General features: G+C 39.0%; 1 protein-coding gene and 1 pseudogene across 2 annotated transcripts in view; one reads left to right on the forward strand and one right to left on the reverse strand.

Annotated features, from left to right (window-relative positions):
* RFC3 (replication factor C subunit 3) overlaps window positions 1–18,613 on the forward strand; it is a 622,442-nt gene that overhangs the window by 223,114 nt on the left and 380,715 nt on the right. The gene's annotated exons all lie outside the window — the stretch shown is intronic.
* LOC100428317 (non-selective voltage-gated ion channel VDAC1 pseudogene) lies at window positions 15,817–16,700 on the reverse strand (annotated as a pseudogene).

Here is an 18,613-nt window from a genome sequence, read left to right on the forward strand (position 1 = left end):
CCTATTTTATAATAACTCCCCCTGAGTTTGCACATGTGACCCATGAGATAGTACAACGAGATAACTGCACATGCTCAAGGACCTTACAGACCTCTCCTTTCCTTCCACCAATCACCTACTAATCTTAGAATTTACCCACTGGCTGCTTTGAAGCCAACAGGGCAGATTTGAGCTTGACATTCCTGTCTCCTTGTGAGTCAACTTGCAATATAAAGCTTTTCCTTTCTCAAAAATCTGGTGTCATAGCATTGGCTTCTAGCACAGAATACCTTTTATTTGATAACAGTGGGAGGGGTTACAGTGGTATGGAATGGGGCTGAAGAGAAAGATTTGAAGGCTGGAATTGGGAGCTTAGATTCTAAAGGTAATGGAGTGACCTCATTTGACTTACACTTTTAAAAGATCACTAATTGGTATGTGGAAACGTGGAAGCCGGTTATGAGACTATTGTGGTAGTCCAGATGAGAGATGCTGGTGACTTGGATCAAGGTACCATTTGCAGAGACAGAAAGAAATGGCAAATGTCAGCATACGAAAGATACTGCAGACCCTCAGCTTTTGAGAGGAAGGTGCTCAGAAAATTCCTCACAAATTTTTAACTATGAAGATATCTCCACAATATATGATCCATCCCCAAATCAACTAAACTATATGAAAAAGTTGTAACCTTTTTGTTCCCTTAATGAGATTACTACTTATGCCATGAAGAGTAGAGAACAATAAGGTCACAATGGAATATGGTGCAGCACACATCCACGAGTAACGCAATAACTATATGCATGTTTAACAGAAAACATTTTTATTTGCAGTCATGGTTACCTTTGAAGGAGAGTGTTCCTTAAAAGGACAGGAGTTTTTGTCTCATGGGATGCTTGATGGCTTGTTTGGAAATGTCTGCATATAGAAGTCAGGAAAGAATGAATTTCCTTATAACAGAGGGAGTAGTTGAGAGTGAACCATTGCTGTGCCTTGCTACTTCTTAAGGAAGTCGTCTAAGCATACATGTGTGAGCACACATGAAACTTCTGTTAAGAGGAAAAACTTCCACTCTGCCAACTTAATTCCAGTAATCAGGGACCTGAAAATTAATGGGCAACAGCAGATCAACAGGAAAAAAGATTATTATGCATCCAAGACCATTCAGATGAAGAGGCTTCCTGAACATTTAGATACAGGGGTTTGTATCCCAACTTAATAAAGAAAAGAGAAGAGTGAGAAAGGGCTTCGATGGGAAAACAAATGGGCTTTCGGAAAAACAAATTGGCTTTTAAGAAGACCCAGTGAAACATATGACAGTTTGTGATGATGTTTTTATGCAATCTCTCATCCCACCGTGAGTGAGTGGTCTTACCTGGAGTGAAGCACCCCCAGCAAGAGGATTTATGGCAGCTTCACTCTTGGAAGTCTCTGCTTTTAGTCAGATGTGAGAAACTCCAACAAAGTTGTTTCTGCATCTGAAACTAAAATGTCTTCAGTTTAAAGTAATCTTCATATCAACTCTAGAGTTTGGATGAGTCTCCATACTTTATTTCAACAAAGGCCAATGAAGAAACTCAGCATCTCGTTTGGATCCATATGTATGAAGTCAAGATACCACACAAATAAGCAGAGACCTAGAAGCAGAAGAGGCCATAGGAATATGGATCTTCTAGGATTACTTGGAAATCTCAGTGCAATTTATGCTTCCTGAAGGTATGGAATTGAATGCGTAAGCCAATCTTATCTAGATAGTTGTGTAGTTGGAGAGAGTCCTTTTTAACTACGAGCATTAATTCCTTTGCTCCAAATGAATTTAAAAGTGCATCTCGCATAAATACTTAGGTGTGACAAGTGCTACAGGGGAGAGAATAGAAGTGTAAGGTGTGGACAATTATAAGGTCAGGTCTGGGATGAATGTCCTTTGACTCATTACCTAACTTCTGACACTTTTGTGTGATCTTGAACAGATTAATTCACCTCTCTGAGCCTTAATTTCCTTATATATGCAATACAGGTTTAGTATCCCTGAAATGCTTATGGCAAGAAGGGTTTCACATTTTGCAATCTGTTTTTATTTTGGAATATTTGCATATACCTAATGAGATATGTTGGGGATGGGACACAAGTCTTAATATGGAATTTATGTTTCATATACACCTTATCCATATAACCTAAAGATAATTTTATATAATATTTTAAATAATTTTGTGTAATGACCAGGTGTAGTGGCTCATGCCTGTAATTCCAGCACTTTGGGAGGCCAAGGCAGGTGAATCACTTGAACCCAGGAGTTAGAGACCAGCCAGGGCAACATGGCGAAACCCCATCACTACAAAAAATAAAAATTAGCCAAGTGTGGTGACATGTGCCTGTAGTACCAGCTATTCGGGAGGCTGAGGTGGAAGCATCTATTGAACCTGGAAGGTTGAGGCTGCAGTTAGCTGTGACCATGTCATGGCACTCCAGCCTGGGCGACAGAGCAAGACCCTGTCTCAGAAAAACAAACAAAAATATTGTGCCTGAAACAAAGTTTGTGTTCAGTAACTAATGTGTGTAATTTTTAACTCGTGGCATCATATTGCTGCTCAAAAAGTTTCATATTTTGGAGCATTTTGGATTTCCAGATGAGTATTGCTTAACCTGTATAATTTTATTTTTGAGTGTTTGTTTAAATGCATTACTTCATTTGTCCTTTTTATAACATGAGAGATTGTGATGCCTGTATTAACATTTAACAAACAAAAAAGCTTTAAGACATCAAGCAGCTTCACCAAGATCACACAGCCAGAAAGTAACAGAGCCAAAATGAGAATCCAGTTCTCTTTGATCCCAAACTTTATCTCTTAACCACTACCACCTTAATATGCTGTAAGGTTGTTATAAGAATTAGGTTAAATTAAACTAATATAAATGAGAAAGCACAAATAAATTGGTCAGCATAGTTGTAGCACATAGAAGTAACTTAAAAAATGACAAGTGCTTTATAATTGTTTAATCATGAATAGTAAAATTATCTCTTGCTATGGTTTGAGTGTATCCCTCAAACTTCATGTGTTGGAAACTGAATTTCCAGTGCAGCAGTGTTAAGAGGTGGGACTTTTACGAAGTTATTGGTGTATGAGGGCTCTGCCCTTATAAATGGACTAACATTCTTATCACAGGAGTGGTTTGTTTTTTAAAAAAATAAAAAAACAAAAGTGAGTTCTGTCTTGCTCTCTTATGTTCTCTTGCCCTCCTGCCTTCTGCCATGGAGTGACACAGCACAAAGGCCCTTGCCAGACACTGGCACCTTGCTATTAGACTTACCAGCCTCTAGAACCATGAGAAACAATGTCTTTTGTTTCTAAGTTACCCAGCCTATGGTATTCTGTTATAGCAACACGAAACAGACTAAGAAATCTCTACCTGGCTCTTTTTATTTGAGTGCTCTCTGACATTTTGGAGATTAAATCCCATAACATATATTACACACACACACACACACACAAAATCTATTGAATACAGATGCATATGTTATTTTGCTATGAGAGATCAAATGGGTAGTATTGTAATTTTCAAGGGGGAATTTAGAGAGTAAAATATTGAGGCAAGAGCCTTACGGAACGTCTTCATGAAGGAGGTAGAACCTAAGCTGGGGAGAATTTACATGGTTCTTAGCTGGTAAACACAATTTCTCTAAGTACTTCATTTATAATAGAAATTAGCTTAGGCACTGGATGAATATGACTCATTTAAATGCTCAAAACCGTGAATCACTCAATGTAGCACTATGAGTACTTTTAATGAAACATCTTTAATGTCTGTATTCCTTTGTTAACTGCTTCTATTGAATTTAAACAAAAATTCCATTTTATTCCAAATTTAAATTCAAAAGAGATTTGATCTTTTCTTCCTGCCATTTTGCAAGCAATGTAATTTCTCACAAGTGCCTGGAATTAAGATGTTGAGTCAGATGAGAAAACTGCATATGAAACTAAATGAAACACCAAAGCAGAAGGGGAGACTTAGGGGTGACATATCCAGTTGAAGCCACTTGAGCTGGCCCTTCTCAATTCCTGAGACTTCCTAAATTGCAGTAGCTGACATGACCTCTAATGCTCAACTACTTGGAACACCATAAAATCAGAGAGAAAAAAATTAATTCAAAACATAAAAAATGGCTCACACAAAAAGATCTACATGTATGTATTCATATCAGCTTTTTTCATAAGGCCCGAAAATGGAAACAAACCAAATGTCTATCAACTGGTAAATGAACAAACCAATCGTGGTACATCCATGCAAAGAAATCCCACACAGCAATAAAAAGAAACAGACTGCTGACACATGCAGCAACAAAACTGAAGCCCCAGCATTATGCCAAATGGAAGAAGCTAGGCACAAAATGTTACTACCTACTTTATTACCTTTTTTTATAGGATATTGTGCAAAAGGAAAAACTATGCAGACAGAAATCAGTCGATTTGTTGTCAGGGACCAAGAATGGGATATGGATTGACTGCAAGGGGACAGAGCAACTTTTGGGAATTGAATACTGTGTTAGTTTGCTAGAGCTGCAATAACAAGGTACCACAAATTGAGTAGTTTAAAGAACAGAAATTTATGGTCTCATAGCTGTGGCGGCTAGAAGTCTAAGATCAAAATGTTGACAGGGTAGATTTCTTCTGACAGCTGGGAGGGGAATCTGTTCCATGCTCCTCTCTTACTCCCTGGTGGTTTGTTTACAGTCTCTAGGGTTCCCTGCATGGCAGATAATGCATCACGTTGATCTTAGCCTTCATCTTCATGTGGCATTTTCCCTATTTGTGTCTGTGTTAAATTCTTCCCTTTTTATAATGACATTGGTCGTATTTGATGAGGGGCCCACCCAATTCTAGTAGGACCACATCTTAACTAATTACATCTTCAATTAACCTCTTTCCAAATAAGGTCATATTTGGAGGTACTGTAAGTTAGGACTTGAAGAGGAGTAAAATGTATGTTTTCTTTTACCTTTCTAGGTTTCTGGCTGGGGCTCTGTAACAAAACAGATTAACAAGAGAAAAATAACCACAGAAGTCTATTTACATGTATATTTCATATATATAGGGGAGAAACAGGAATGAATAATTCAAAGGGGTCATTGAACTTGGATTTACCAACTTGGGCTAACACAAAGGAAAGACGATTTGGGGCTAGGGAAACAAGTTATAGAAAGGTGACCAGGAAAAGTGTGATAAACAAGGGTATGATTTAAACGTTATACAGATTTAAGCCAGTGCCTTCTCCATTGATAAGAGTGTCTTGTGATACACAGTCCTTCTCTTCCTGGTATAAAGAGGGAGACACCCTCAAATGGAGATTTCCTTTATAGATGGAAATTTCCTTTATAAATGGCAACTTAAGCTCTGTCTTTAGAGATTCTCTTGTGTCTGCTGTTTCTCAAAATAATTAGCTCAAAATAATCCTTATGCCAAAAAGGTATATTTTGGGGTGGCATATTCTGGTGTCCTACAGACTTCAGAATATGAATTTTGGGGTGATACGATTCAACCTATAACAGAAATATTCTGTATTAATAGTGGCAGTAAGTACATTTAATGTATGCAGTGGCATACATTTGTCAAATCTCATCAAACTGTACACTTAAAAAGGTAAATTATACCTCAATAAACCTGACTTTCAAATTACACATCAATTGACTTCACTTAAAAAAAAAAGGGTGGCTCAGGTCTCTACTATATCCTGCTTGGACAACTGCAGAGGCTGCCAGTCTGATCTGTCTCCTTCATATCTTGTCCTACATCCAGGTGACTTTTCTGCCTAATACTTTTTTAGCTGCCCATTGTCCTCTGCGTAAAGAACAATGCCTTAACCTGGGACTCAGGGCTCATGTGACACTTTCACACTTCTCTAATCTTGTCATTTTTCATTGCTTGGGTAGCACATTCATTCACCAGTAACTGCCTGTGGCTACACACACACACACACACACGCATGTGCGTGCACACACACACACATGCACACATACTATGCCCCTACCCGTTTCTTGCTTCAATGCGTTTGCTTTTGTACATACTTCTTTGCTGAAATGTCCTTCTCTTCTCTTTTTCTAGCCAAATTCTACTCATCTTTTAAATCTCTGCTTTCTCTAACATCGTGCTCTTCCCACTCCCAGGCTCAGTTAAGTGCCCTCCCCTGAACTCCCTAACCCTTGTGCAAAGTTCTATTGGTGCACTTACCACCATTTATAATTACCTACATGTGTATCATTAGACTGAGTTATTCAATGAGTATACCAGTACTTCAGCCCACTTGTAAGATATACTTCAAGCTCAGACTCCCCTCAAACTGCCAGGCTTTTCTACCTCTGAAGCTATAGTCACCCTTCCTTATTCTGTTCCAGGGTCTTCTCCAAAGCCATAGAAACTGGCCCCAAGAGAATGCCATGTAAAAACTTTCAACTAATGAGAGAAGAAAGTCTTCTTGCATTCCCTTTCACATTTCCCCACATCCACATGCTATGCGAATTCTCTTTATGTGGACAGTGCTAGGAGGCATTCTATATACAATACTGTTTAAGAATATGGAGCAGTTCCTTACAAAAATAGATAGAAGTGTGCAGAGTCAAACCTACGTTGTCTACAGAAGCAGTCTAGATAAACGGGGATTTGTCTTCTCTATCCCATTCCTCTCACTTCCTTCAATCCTGTATCCTGGCATCACCTCCCAGATAAATATTGCACCCAGTTGTTGTAACTTCTTGTTGTAGTAAGCCTATTGGTATATAATATCTTTGTTGTAAACTTTTAAAATTTATATGATTTTTTTCTCATATTACTGTATCTACCCTTTCTCTTTTTGGTTAGTATTTGCATGGAGTACTCTTTTTCATCCTTCAGTTTCAACCTATTTTCATCTTTGAATCTAAAGTGAGTCTCTTTTAGACAGCATACAGTTGGATCATACTTCTTAAATCTGTTCTGCCCATCTCCATGTTTTGATTGGAAAGTTTAACGCATTTATAATTAAAGTTAATACTCATGAAGAAGGATTTACTTCTGTCATCTTGGGATTTATTTTTTATATGCTTTATAGATTTTTTTGTCCCTCATTTCCTGCATTACTGTATTATTTTGTGTTTAGTTGAGTTTTTGTTTTTTTTTTTTTGTAGTGAAATGTTTAAATTTCTTTCTTATTTTCTTTTGTATGTATTCTTTAGCCATTTTCTTTGTGGTGGTTATGGGAGTTAACAACCAAAAGTTCTAACGCTGTAATTTGAACATATACCAGCTTAACCTCAATAACATAAAAAGATTCTGCTCCTTCAGCTCTGTCCCCACCTCTTTCACTTGTTGATGCTACAAAATTACGTCTTTACATACTGGGTGCCCCAAAACATAAACTAATAATTATTAATGCATTAGCCTCTTAAATTATGTATGAAATAAAATGTGAAGCTATAAACCAAAGCCACAATAACATTGCCTTTGACTAATAATTGCATTTTTTAAAGTGTTATTAGCCTCTTAAATTACACAGAAAATAAAAAGTAGAGTTACACACATTGTTACAATAATACTAGCTTTTACAATTTTTTATGTATTTACCTTTACTGGATATTTATGTGTTCATATAGCTTCAAATTACTGTCTAGTGTCCTTTTATTTTAACCTGCCAGACTTCCTTTAGCATATCTTGTAAGACAAATATAATTCACAGAATATTGACTAGTTTTCTTTTTTCCTTTGCTATTTGAATACATTAGCCCACTCTGACCCGCAGAGTTTCTGATGAGCATATGCTAATAATATTACAGAAAATTCCTTGTATGTGATGAATCACTTCTCTCTCGCTACTTTTAAGGTTATTTGTTTTTGGCTTTCAACAGTTTGATTAAAATGTGTTTCAGTGTGGATTTCTTTGAATTCCTTCTACTTGGAGTTTATTGACTATCTTGAATGTTTCCATTTGTGTCTTTCACGAAACTTGATTTGAGGTTTTGACTATTATTTGTTTCAAACAACTTATCTACCTTTTTCTCTCTCTTCTGAGACTTACAAAATGTGTGTGTTGGATTGCTTGATGTTATCCCATGTGTTCCTTAAGCTCTGTTTACTTTTATTCAATCTTTTTTCTATTTCTCAGATTTGATCATTTCCATTGTCCTATCGTTAAGTTTCTCGCTTCTTTCTTTTGCCCACTCAAATCTGATTTTGAAGCCCTCTAGTAAATTTTTCATTTTCATTGTTGTGCTTTTCAGCCCCAGAGATATTTTGTCTTTTTAGACTTTATATCTCTTTATTGGTATTTCCATTTTGTTCACACATTATTTTCTTGACTTTCTCCATATCTTTAAGATGGTTGTTTTAAACTCTTTTGCTAGAATAACTTTTATCAGGTTGTTTTCAGGGACAATTTCTGTTGATATATTTTTTCTTTGAATGGGTCATATGTTCCTGTTTCTTTGCATGACTTGTTATTTTTTGTTGAAAACTGAACATTTGAATCTAATAGTTTGGTAATTCTGGAAATTACATTCTCCTACTTCACCATTCTTGGTGTGTGTGTGTACACTGTTATAGACTGTCTCTGTACTGAGGATAAGCCTGAGGTGCACATTTAAAGTTTTCTAGGTCTTCTGTGACTCCGTGCCTTTTCCCCTGGGCATGTGTGATGATCTTCTAATTTCTCCCAGATATCTGGTACTAGAGGAACACTGGGGAGATTCTAAACTATTCAATTCTGCCTACAGTATGCATGGCAGAAATTACTAATTGATTTTGGCTGTCTTTGATACAGAACCCCAAAATGGCTTTAGCATTATTTCCAACATAATACTAGATTATTACCAAGTCCACCAAAGTTTTTATTCTAACATTGATGTTTTTTAAGTAAAACACTCCAAAGGATTTGAGTCATTTAAAAGCACAAAGCAGACACTGTAGTACAATAGATGCTATTCCTTCTACTTCCTCCCATACAGGTTTTCTCTTTAGCTTTTTTTTTCCTTCTTTTCTTCCTTTTGTGTTTCTGTAGATGCTACTAACATTGAGATGACTATAATTTTTAATGATAAGCAGAAGAATTTTAAATTTCTTGCTCCAACATGAGAATCTACTCACTCCAGCTACTTGCTTGGTAGATGGTAGTAAGGTTGCTATTTAATAGCTTTTCCTGAATCCCTATATATTGAGAGTGTGTAATAGTCAACTCAAATTATTGCTTTTTAAATCTGTTGTTCTCTGTACCTAGAGATGAAATATCCTTTTTTTATATGTTAGCTTAATGTCATGCTGGTTTCTGTAGCAATTATTTGTATGGAATTACCTATTAATTTCACTTTACCTTCCTTCAATGTAGACAGAAAAGATTATACCATCATTTCACAGTGTCTCTTTGATTTGTCACACTGGGCATTAGGAACTACTTTTGGAAAAAACAGCAATGAAGCAAAATTGTTTCTCTTTTCAATAGAAAAATTCTGTTTAAGGAAATAAAAGTATTTTCCTTATGATAATGGATGAAATAATATACCTGTCTCACTGCTGGTAAACTCTTCCAAGATTAGAAGGTGTCTCTTTTCAATGTGACTGGGGCATATGAATAGAAGGTGTGGAAGCCATTGCTATTGGCAGGGGAAACCAAAGATTTGGCATTACAGGTTTTCCTACATTTCACAATAACTTCAGTGGCTGGAGAGTAGTTCCTGGGAACTTAGCCTCTACTCTAGGAAAAGGTATGGGTGAAGATGCTGGGGGGGTGGAGTGGGGGGGCGGCTACTTTCCATTGTAGCTACTTGGAGGAGAGAGGGACATTTGGCAAATTCCTGCTAAATGCCAGGAGCTTTACAGCCATTATTTTTCTTGGTCTTTTCAATAATTTCACAGAAAGTATTATTTTTTTCCAGATGACAAAACTGAGGCTCAGAAAGATTAAGCAATTGTTCCAACTGCCCATGTTAAACAGAGGTTGTATTTTAATTAAAATTAGGTCTGAATCATAGCTCAACATCCCTTCAGTTTAACTAAAATTTTGCATGAATCTTTTAATCTTTCATTGATAACCATCTCCAAATGACTACTCCTGACTAATCTTGGATTAGCATAGTACTGCTACATTGCTTTCTCATTTATTCTCATAGCCTGACTACAGATTGCAATGCCAAGTCCTCTTTTCCCACTCTCGACAATCCATTCATCTCCTGTGAGTCTGGATTTAGTGGCATCTAATGTCTTGAGAGCTTGGCGGGGTCAGGCAGAGGTCTGCCTTTCAATTGTCTTAAGCCAGGGTGGCGAAGAAAGAGACCTGATGCCAGGCCATACTCTCCAGTCTCTCTCAGCATGTCCCACGACTTTTTCTACTATTCACCACTGTCTTTCCCTACTATCCACCACTGTCTTTCCCTACTATCCACCACTGTCTTTCCCTTCTATAAAAGAGAAAGATGATGCAAGCATCTACACGGAAAACCTAAGGCACTGGGGGTTTGCTGGGAGTCTCAGGCAGGAGGACTGAGATACCCTCAATAAAGGGCAACAAGACATGACTCCTGAGGAGAGTGGAAAAGCCAATGTTTATTCTGGCTGCCTTCAATTCAGTCATTGCATTCCACGTCTCTCTAAGGCCTTCCTAAGGTCCCAAATATGGGCAAATGCGGTATGAATCATCTATATGACACTTCCTTTATCCAGGATGGGGCAAAGAGGAACTTTATATAAATGAAGGTCAAGGCGAAGTGGTACCAGTTAACAAATGGCAGCTAAGTTACTTTCTGATGACTGCCCAAGGTCTCGCGAAGCCCCATGTCTGCAAAGCATGCTGTTGTAATCAGCCTTCTTGGATTAATGCTCAGAGGCAGTAAACAAAACACAAAATTAAAAAAAAAAAAAATGACAAGCAGCTGTCTAGTACCATCTAGTGGTAGCAAAGAAGCAATAACTTTTAAAATGACCTTTTTAAAAATGGGAAAGGGGAGACTGAAACCATCCATTCCTTTCTGGGGCCATGAATGGTTTACCATGAAGGTGTAGAGCTTCACTTTTCTCCACGGGAGCTGGAGAGCGGCTCAACGCCAGGGTCCTTTTCAGAGAGAAGACAGCAGAGAGAGATTGAGCTGCATTTCAAGATGAGCTTGTTTCAATGCCTGAGATAGGGGCACACAGAACTGCACACGTAGCTCATTTTCTGTGTGGTTGTCTCTTGTGGGAGGGAATGGTGCTGCAGATCTCTGGGAGAGCTTGGAGATTCCTGAAAACCAGCTACTTTGTTTATTGCCATTCAAAATCCAAGTCCTGGATAAAACTCTGGCTGTGGCCATTGGTTTTGGAGACCTTGTTGTTTGTGACACCTGCCTCCATGTATCCTAGGCAGAGTTTCAGAGCAGCAAATGCTTGCATGACATTTCTCCAAAGGGTTTTAGCTGATGCAGCTGCATTCCACTGAGCAAATAATCATCATTGCTATGGTTTATTCAGTACCTACTGTGTGCCAGGTACTGTGGTGAGCCTTTTAGCTGCATTGGCTAATATGAGTCTCAAAACCATTTTGAGGCAGGTATTCTTGGTCTTATTTACATAAAATAGAAGTGATGCTCAGAGAACTCACATGACTTGCCCAAGATCATAGAGGTCACGGAGGTGGTGCTGGGAGTCACTCACACAGCAAGGTACCTGACAGCCACTGTGGAGGATGAGCTCACAGCTTCAGCACCATCCTTATCCTCAGAAAGCTTATGATATTTTTAGGAAGGTAGGACATGCACAAAAATAGAAATATACCATGAGGGCCTGTGCAAGATGGTTATGTTTCTGGAGATTGCTGACAAGGCTATTGAGTGTAAGAGACAGGCTGAGATGTCAATTCCCCTATCCCCATATGAATAGGCAGCCAAGCCACCCAGAAACATTTGCAATCTCCCTTTCCTCATTGAATGACGTTTAAATGTGCCTGACTTGTTGATCATCAATGAGGTGGCACTTGCTGGAATAAGAAAATGCTGTGATCGAGAAGATGGATCTGGTGCCAGGACAAGGTGGTCTAGAGTAAAGATTCTGGGGTCAGGGAGATTCATTAGTAGGAAGTTGTGAGTCACTCAGGTGTCAGGAGATGCACTGAAATGAAGAGACAGCTGTGGGGATGGAGAGGACAAGTTGACAGGCCAGACATTGTAAAAGAACCAGAGACAGTAATTGGGCCCTGTTCCTTGAGATGTGAGGAACAAATATGACCTGGTGAGAAGGAGAAAAAGCTGTGTGGGTGCTTCTGGGTGTGTGTGACAGTATGTGTGTGAGTGCAGATGTGTGTATGATTGTGTGTGTGTGTGGGCGTGGATGTGTGTGAATATGTGTTTGTGAGTGTGTGTGTGAACGTATGAGTATGTGAGTATGTGTGTGTGTGTGAGAACATATGTGTATGTGAGTATGTGTGTGTATGTGTGGGCATAAATGTGTATCTGTGTATGTAAGTGTGTATGGATGTGAATGTGTGTGTGTGTGAATAAGGGTGTGTATGTGAGTGTGTGGGTGGGTGGGTGGGAATGTGCGACTGTGAATTTGTGTTTGTGTGAACATGAATGTGTGTGAGTGTGTGAGAGCATGTGTGTGTGTGTGTGTGTATGTATGGAGGTCTAGCAGGAGAATGTTGTACCTGGTCTCTGAGTTGTTTGTAGAAATGGGACACAGCTTCTCTTCTCTAACCCATATTGTTTGAGCAGATTGAGCTCTCTAAAGAGGAGATGTTTATATAAAACTAAAACAAAAGGTATCTGTGTATTGGATGTGGTGGACAAGAAAACAAAAATTGGAACCAACATCCTACTTTCCTTATTATGTTCCTTTGATTTCAAGGTAAGATGGCCTCAATCAAGGCATTCCCTTCTCTGTACTGAAGGGGCTGGTGGTGGACACAATTCGAATGTCCCACCCTGAAAATGACTTGAAAGTTACAAGGGCGGAGCTCCAGCTGAAGGGCAAAGAGGAGACAGGCCATCTGTAAGGCTTCCACTTTGTGACCCAGGTTGAATCTTCTTACAGTATGCACTGCACACACATTCACACATATACAAATACACACGTGCACATTCAAACAAAAGCACACAAATTCGCACGTGTACGTACACACATGCAAATATGTAAACACATATGTACACATGGAAACACAAAAACAGACACAAATACACACCTATGCAAACACAGGTGCATAAGCACACATACATGCACACATACACACACAAATATACACACACATACACACAAACACACACATGTACACACACAACACAGCAGTGCTTACTCAGGGGGAATTACAGCAGAAGGAGCAGGAGGTGTTTACTTCTCACTTGATACACAAAACCGAGGCAGAGAAAAACATGTACTTATTATTAGCTCAACTTATAAAATCTTACTCGGGGGTGCAAAATTTAGTAATACAAGGAAGTAGAACTATCCTATGGCAAGGGTTTTCTGACCGCTATGTCGATTAATTTATACAGACCCATACATCCTATATTAAGTGTAACTTTCATTCCCTCTTTCCCATGGTGAATAACACAAAACTTTTAGAAAACTCTTCAGACAAGCAATAAAATAAATTCATTGTTGTGCATGTTGGGTATGAGATGATGGTGGAACATCCTAGGTTTCAAATGATCCCTAAGGAGCAGGTTGGAGTGGAGCTTGGGTGAGAATCAGGGCTGGAAATATGAATGTGGAAATGAGCAGCATAGAAGGACATTTTTATTAGGAATTGGAAGAGCTCACACATGATTCAGAGAAACAGCACCACTGGGAATGTTGGCTAATATTATTAGGTAAATATTGCTCAAAGAATGTCAGCATTTAATGAAGACCCCCTGAATGTACTTTTATTAAATTGTAAATGATATGCTCAAAGGGTTCTGAATTTGTTGATGTAAGTTTACTTTTTTCAGTCACATGAAATTAGGTTCTCCCTCATTTGTGAACCACTCCCTTAGAGAAGAGCTATGTTGATATGACCCTAAACTACCAAGTTGTAATTAATTTGGGGCTTGCAATAGGCCCAGCAAGTGATATAAATTGCTCTAGAATTGAATTATGAGTAGAAATCAAGCATAGGCAAGTGAGGAGAGAGAGGAATATGGAGACAGGAGGAAGAGAAACTTATTATTATGCTGTGGCCAATGTCATTATGCTGTGAAGGTATAACATAATTTGGAATCATTAATAGTTATATGAATCCCTTCTGAACTCTCGGGTTCTGAGGAAAATTTTGCGCTGGTAAAATAGTTGCCGTATATGCCTGACTATAAGGTGAGTTTATCATTTTTTCTTAAACAATTATCACTTAGAGAAGAGGGACTTTGGTATTACATGGTATGGGCTTTATTATTGATACTTAATTTTGAATAATAAAGATATATTTGGGAAAGACACATTTGCCTGAAAATACCTTAAGCAATGCTAATTTTGAAAACTTTTTAAGGTCAGCCGATAAAATTTTTTAAGACAAAAATTTAACACAGTTTAAATTATTGTAAGCACAATTTGAAGTATAATATTTCACATGTACCCCTGTGTATATGATCATGCAATTTCAAATGTTGAATATAAGGAAGGCTTAAAGTTTCAAAGATTACTTTTAGGAGGAATACAGTAAATGATAATGTAGAGGCTGAAAATAAATACCTATCAGACAAACAAACCAATTTTCTAAAAAAATATACACAAATTGGCTTCTTGTGGCTTGAGATGAGATATTCATTGATGGTCTCCACACGTATGGAAAAGAACCATCTCTCAATGAATTTAGACTGTAAGAAAGACATGGGCGCTGGAATCTGTTAGAAAAGTGAGTCAAGCAATGGTGAAAGCAATAAAGACAAGATGCGAATGAGGCATTGGAATAAAATTGTTTCAAATGCAATGTTGCTAAATTAATATAAACTTGCTCTTGTAAGTCTGTATGTGAAACTAAATGAATAAATTAGATAGTAGTAGAATTTGCCTGTTTGTTTTTTCCCTGTTTATTTACATTGAATTAATAAAGACAATAGGAGGATGAGGTTTCAGTATTCTATTCAAACTTTATTTTAAGTGATGTTAATTACAGTATTGAAGGGAAGGTTCTAATTCCACACAGAATGGAAGAATCTAAAATGTATTCATTAAACTGCTAAAAAATAGAGTGGTGAGAATACAACAGAAGTCCAATTTAGATTCTGAGTGTTGTCACCATGTTATTACAATCACACAGCCTCTTCCAAACTTATAACTGGAGCTCCTGGAAGCTACGTCATACTCTGGTCGAAGAACCAAAAACCACAGTGTAAAACTGAATTAAGTCCTGAATTATTGGCTTCATCACATGCACCCTCTTCCACCTCAAAATGTCACAAAAGAAACAGTAACCACACCCTGCAGACCTTTTGGTGTAAAAGAGGTGTTGATGAACTGGAGTAGAAACAGGTCATGAAGAGCTGTCTTAAAAAGTCCCTTTCAGGTGAGTTTGTACACACCATCTAACAAGGAGCCTCTCATCATCAAGTAGGGTCAGGCAACCACGGTTCAGTTCTCAGGAAGTCACAATTTCATTCGTTTACTCAATATGCATTTACAAAGTGCGTACATATCAGGTTCCAACTGCAGTTATTTCTAGGTAAAAAAGAAACGTGGCATCTCTAGAAGGGCCACCTAGCTCCCCAAGTCAACAGCTGAAAGGACCTTTTGTGGAATTGGGTTTCTTCTGTACTTCTGAAAGGGTAACACCTTAAAGCTGAATTGTCTTTAAAACCTGGAGGTCTGATATGATATTTAGCAATATTTGCATCCCAGACATACAGCATTGAAAGATACACTAAATTCTGAAGGGTGTTATGCTTCAAAATACTTTAAATGATTGTACAGTATTCATGTAGGCTTGAAATTCCAGTCCGAGACTGAGCTTGTGGCCACTGGCATTGACGTTCTTGCCATCCAGGAGAGCTGACAGTGTCAGTTTGATACCTAGCTTTAGGATCCTGAGTGTATCCTACACCTATCAGGTTGGATGTGTTCACTTTACCTGCCAAGCAGTCTTCAGAGTCAATCTGATACCTGGCTGCTATTCTGAAATGAGTATTACTGTTTCCTGCTGTCCAGGAGAGATTGACAGCACTCTCCAATTTCTTGTTCACCTTCTGGTAAATGGAGCCACCGAACTCTTGTCCTGTCATTCACATGTGTGAAGGTGGAATTCATCAGTCTTGTAGGCAACCGCAAAGTTACTCTGGGTTACTCAGGACTTTGCAGTCTCAAAATTCATTTGGTTGCCAGCCAGCCAACCTTCCTAACCCGGCACCAGCATGCCCCAGATTAAAGGCCCAGTGATGTCCAAATCCATGTTGCAGCCAGGCTGATGGGCTCCCAATCATACCCTGTCTTGATTTTAGCACGTTTTTCCCCCAGTGTTAGGTAAGAAGGATGAATGGAAGGTCAGCTTCAGTCCACATGCGAGCTGATCTTCCGCAGCAGTCTTGGTGCCTCATATGTTGTCAGTGTTCCATTTCCCCATAAATGCCAGGCCGCACTCAAGGCTTCTGTACTTGGTTTCCAGGCTGCCCATCACTTTGGTGGTCTCAGTCTTGGCTGAACCCAAATTTGTAAATTCCAATCCATTCTCAGATTTTGTTTTTAAATAAAGTTTTATCATGTCAAGTCCATAGCTTCGGTGAAGGGATCCCTGGCAGATTTGCCAAGGTTGGCATGTGTGAGTGGCACAGCCATCCTCTGCTTGGAGGTGGTGATGATGGCCTCCAGCAGCCATGGCGGGAACGTACGGATATTTGCCTATTTGTATTAAGAATGTTTATATTTCAATAGGCCAAAATCATTTTGGGGAATGAGAGAGAAGACAGTTAAAAATTTCATTTGAAACGTGGAGAAAGGCTGCTTTTTGTCACCTCCCCATTCCAAAAAATGAGAAGGCCACATCTCATCACTGGGTAATCTTTACAAGCGTCCAGTTGCTTTGTGTGCACATAGGAGCCTGGCATCAAAGAAGGATGCAATGCAGGGAGGAATTTGCTCTGGCACGGTCTCTAGCCTCTCCTTCACTGGAGTCAAAGTGATACCGGCTTCGGCAATTTGTGTTTCAGCCTAGTTCCATTCTAGGTGGTATGAACATGCAGTATTTCTCAAACTTTTCCGAAGCAGGACCCACCTTGGCAAAAGAGCATGCAGACTGACGCCTGAACATCATAGAATGTCTTCGATTTAACATTAAAAACTTATGCAAATTTTACATATTTTTGCATCTCTAGATGTCATGGCATAGGACCATGGGTTCCCCCATAGTGACTGATACTCCCAGTTGAGAAGTATGGCACAGGCCTGGGCTTTGGAGTCTGAAAGATATAGTGGCCTTGCTGCCTATAACAAGTTGACTTTGGGTTTGTAATGTAAACACTGTGAGCTTTAATTTTCTTTTCTTTTTCTTTTTTTTTTCTTGAGACAGGGTCTCAATTTGTCACCCAGGCTGGAGTGCCATGGTGCAGTGGCACGATCTCAGTTCACTGCAGCCTTGACCTCCCGGGCTCAAGTGATCTTCTTACCTCAGCCACCCCGAAGTAGCTGGGACTATGGTCATGTGCCACCATATCCAGCTAATTTTTGTATTTTTTTTGTAGAGATTGGGTTTCGCCATGTTGCCCAGCTGGTCTTGAACCCCTGAGCTCAAGTGATCCATCCACCTTGACCTCCCAAAATTAGAATTATAGCCGTAAGCCACCACGCTGGGCCATGAGCTTTGGTTTTCTTACCTATCCAATGCAGACACACCTTGGAGGGCTGTAACGGGGATTAAAAGAGATGTCTGATATAATAAGTGTAACAAATGTTGGCTCCTCCTCAAGCACCACACTATGCTCAGAGACATAGCAGCTTGGAGAGACTTATCCAGAAGTTTAGACTTGTCCACTGTCAAGCCTGGAGTGGCTTAGCTCCCAACGCCACATTGATTCTTATAGAGATTTAGCATGGAGGTCACCCAACACATGTCTGGGGTTAATATAGACCTCACTTTCTAGATTGGGGTCCTTGGAATTTGGGAGTGGAGGAGCCTTAGAAGATGACTTACTTTTTAGAAAAGAATGAGGCAGTGACTGCCAGAAGCAAGTATTCCCTTGTTCTTCTTGAACTCCCTCTTCTTTTCCTCTCATTTTATCTCTAGGCCTCTTCAGTCCTTTTATTGATGCTTTATTCCATTGAAACTCTTCTTGAAGACAACAGAGGCCTGTTAATAGTCAAATATAATTGTTTCTTCTTAATCCCCATCCTATTTAATCTATTTGTCCAGTTTGATGCTATGAGCCTTTCAGTTTTGTAATGTTTCTCCTTTGGTTTCCCTAGAACTCCTCTAACAGGTTTAGGTTGCCTCTGTCCTCCCTCGTTGCATTCCATGCCTTTTTCCATTCAGCTTTTAAATACCTTTGCTTTGTCCTTAGCCTTTCATATTTGGATTCCTTTGTATATTTACCTGGGCTCATCTGTTCCTACGACTTCAATATCATTCTCTGGTTTTTCTACCTCCGATTCACGCTCTGCACACCATTGTGCTTTTATTTTAAAGTAGCTTACTGGAATTGCTGGAGTACAAGCATTTCAGAGAATGATTGGGATGTGCCTTGAGAACTAGACAG

This window comes from Macaca mulatta, chromosome 17 (assembly GCF_049350105.2).
Source record: "Macaca mulatta isolate MMU2019108-1 chromosome 17, T2T-MMU8v2.0, whole genome shotgun sequence".
Lineage (NCBI taxonomy): Eukaryota > Metazoa > Chordata > Mammalia > Primates > Cercopithecidae > Macaca > Macaca mulatta.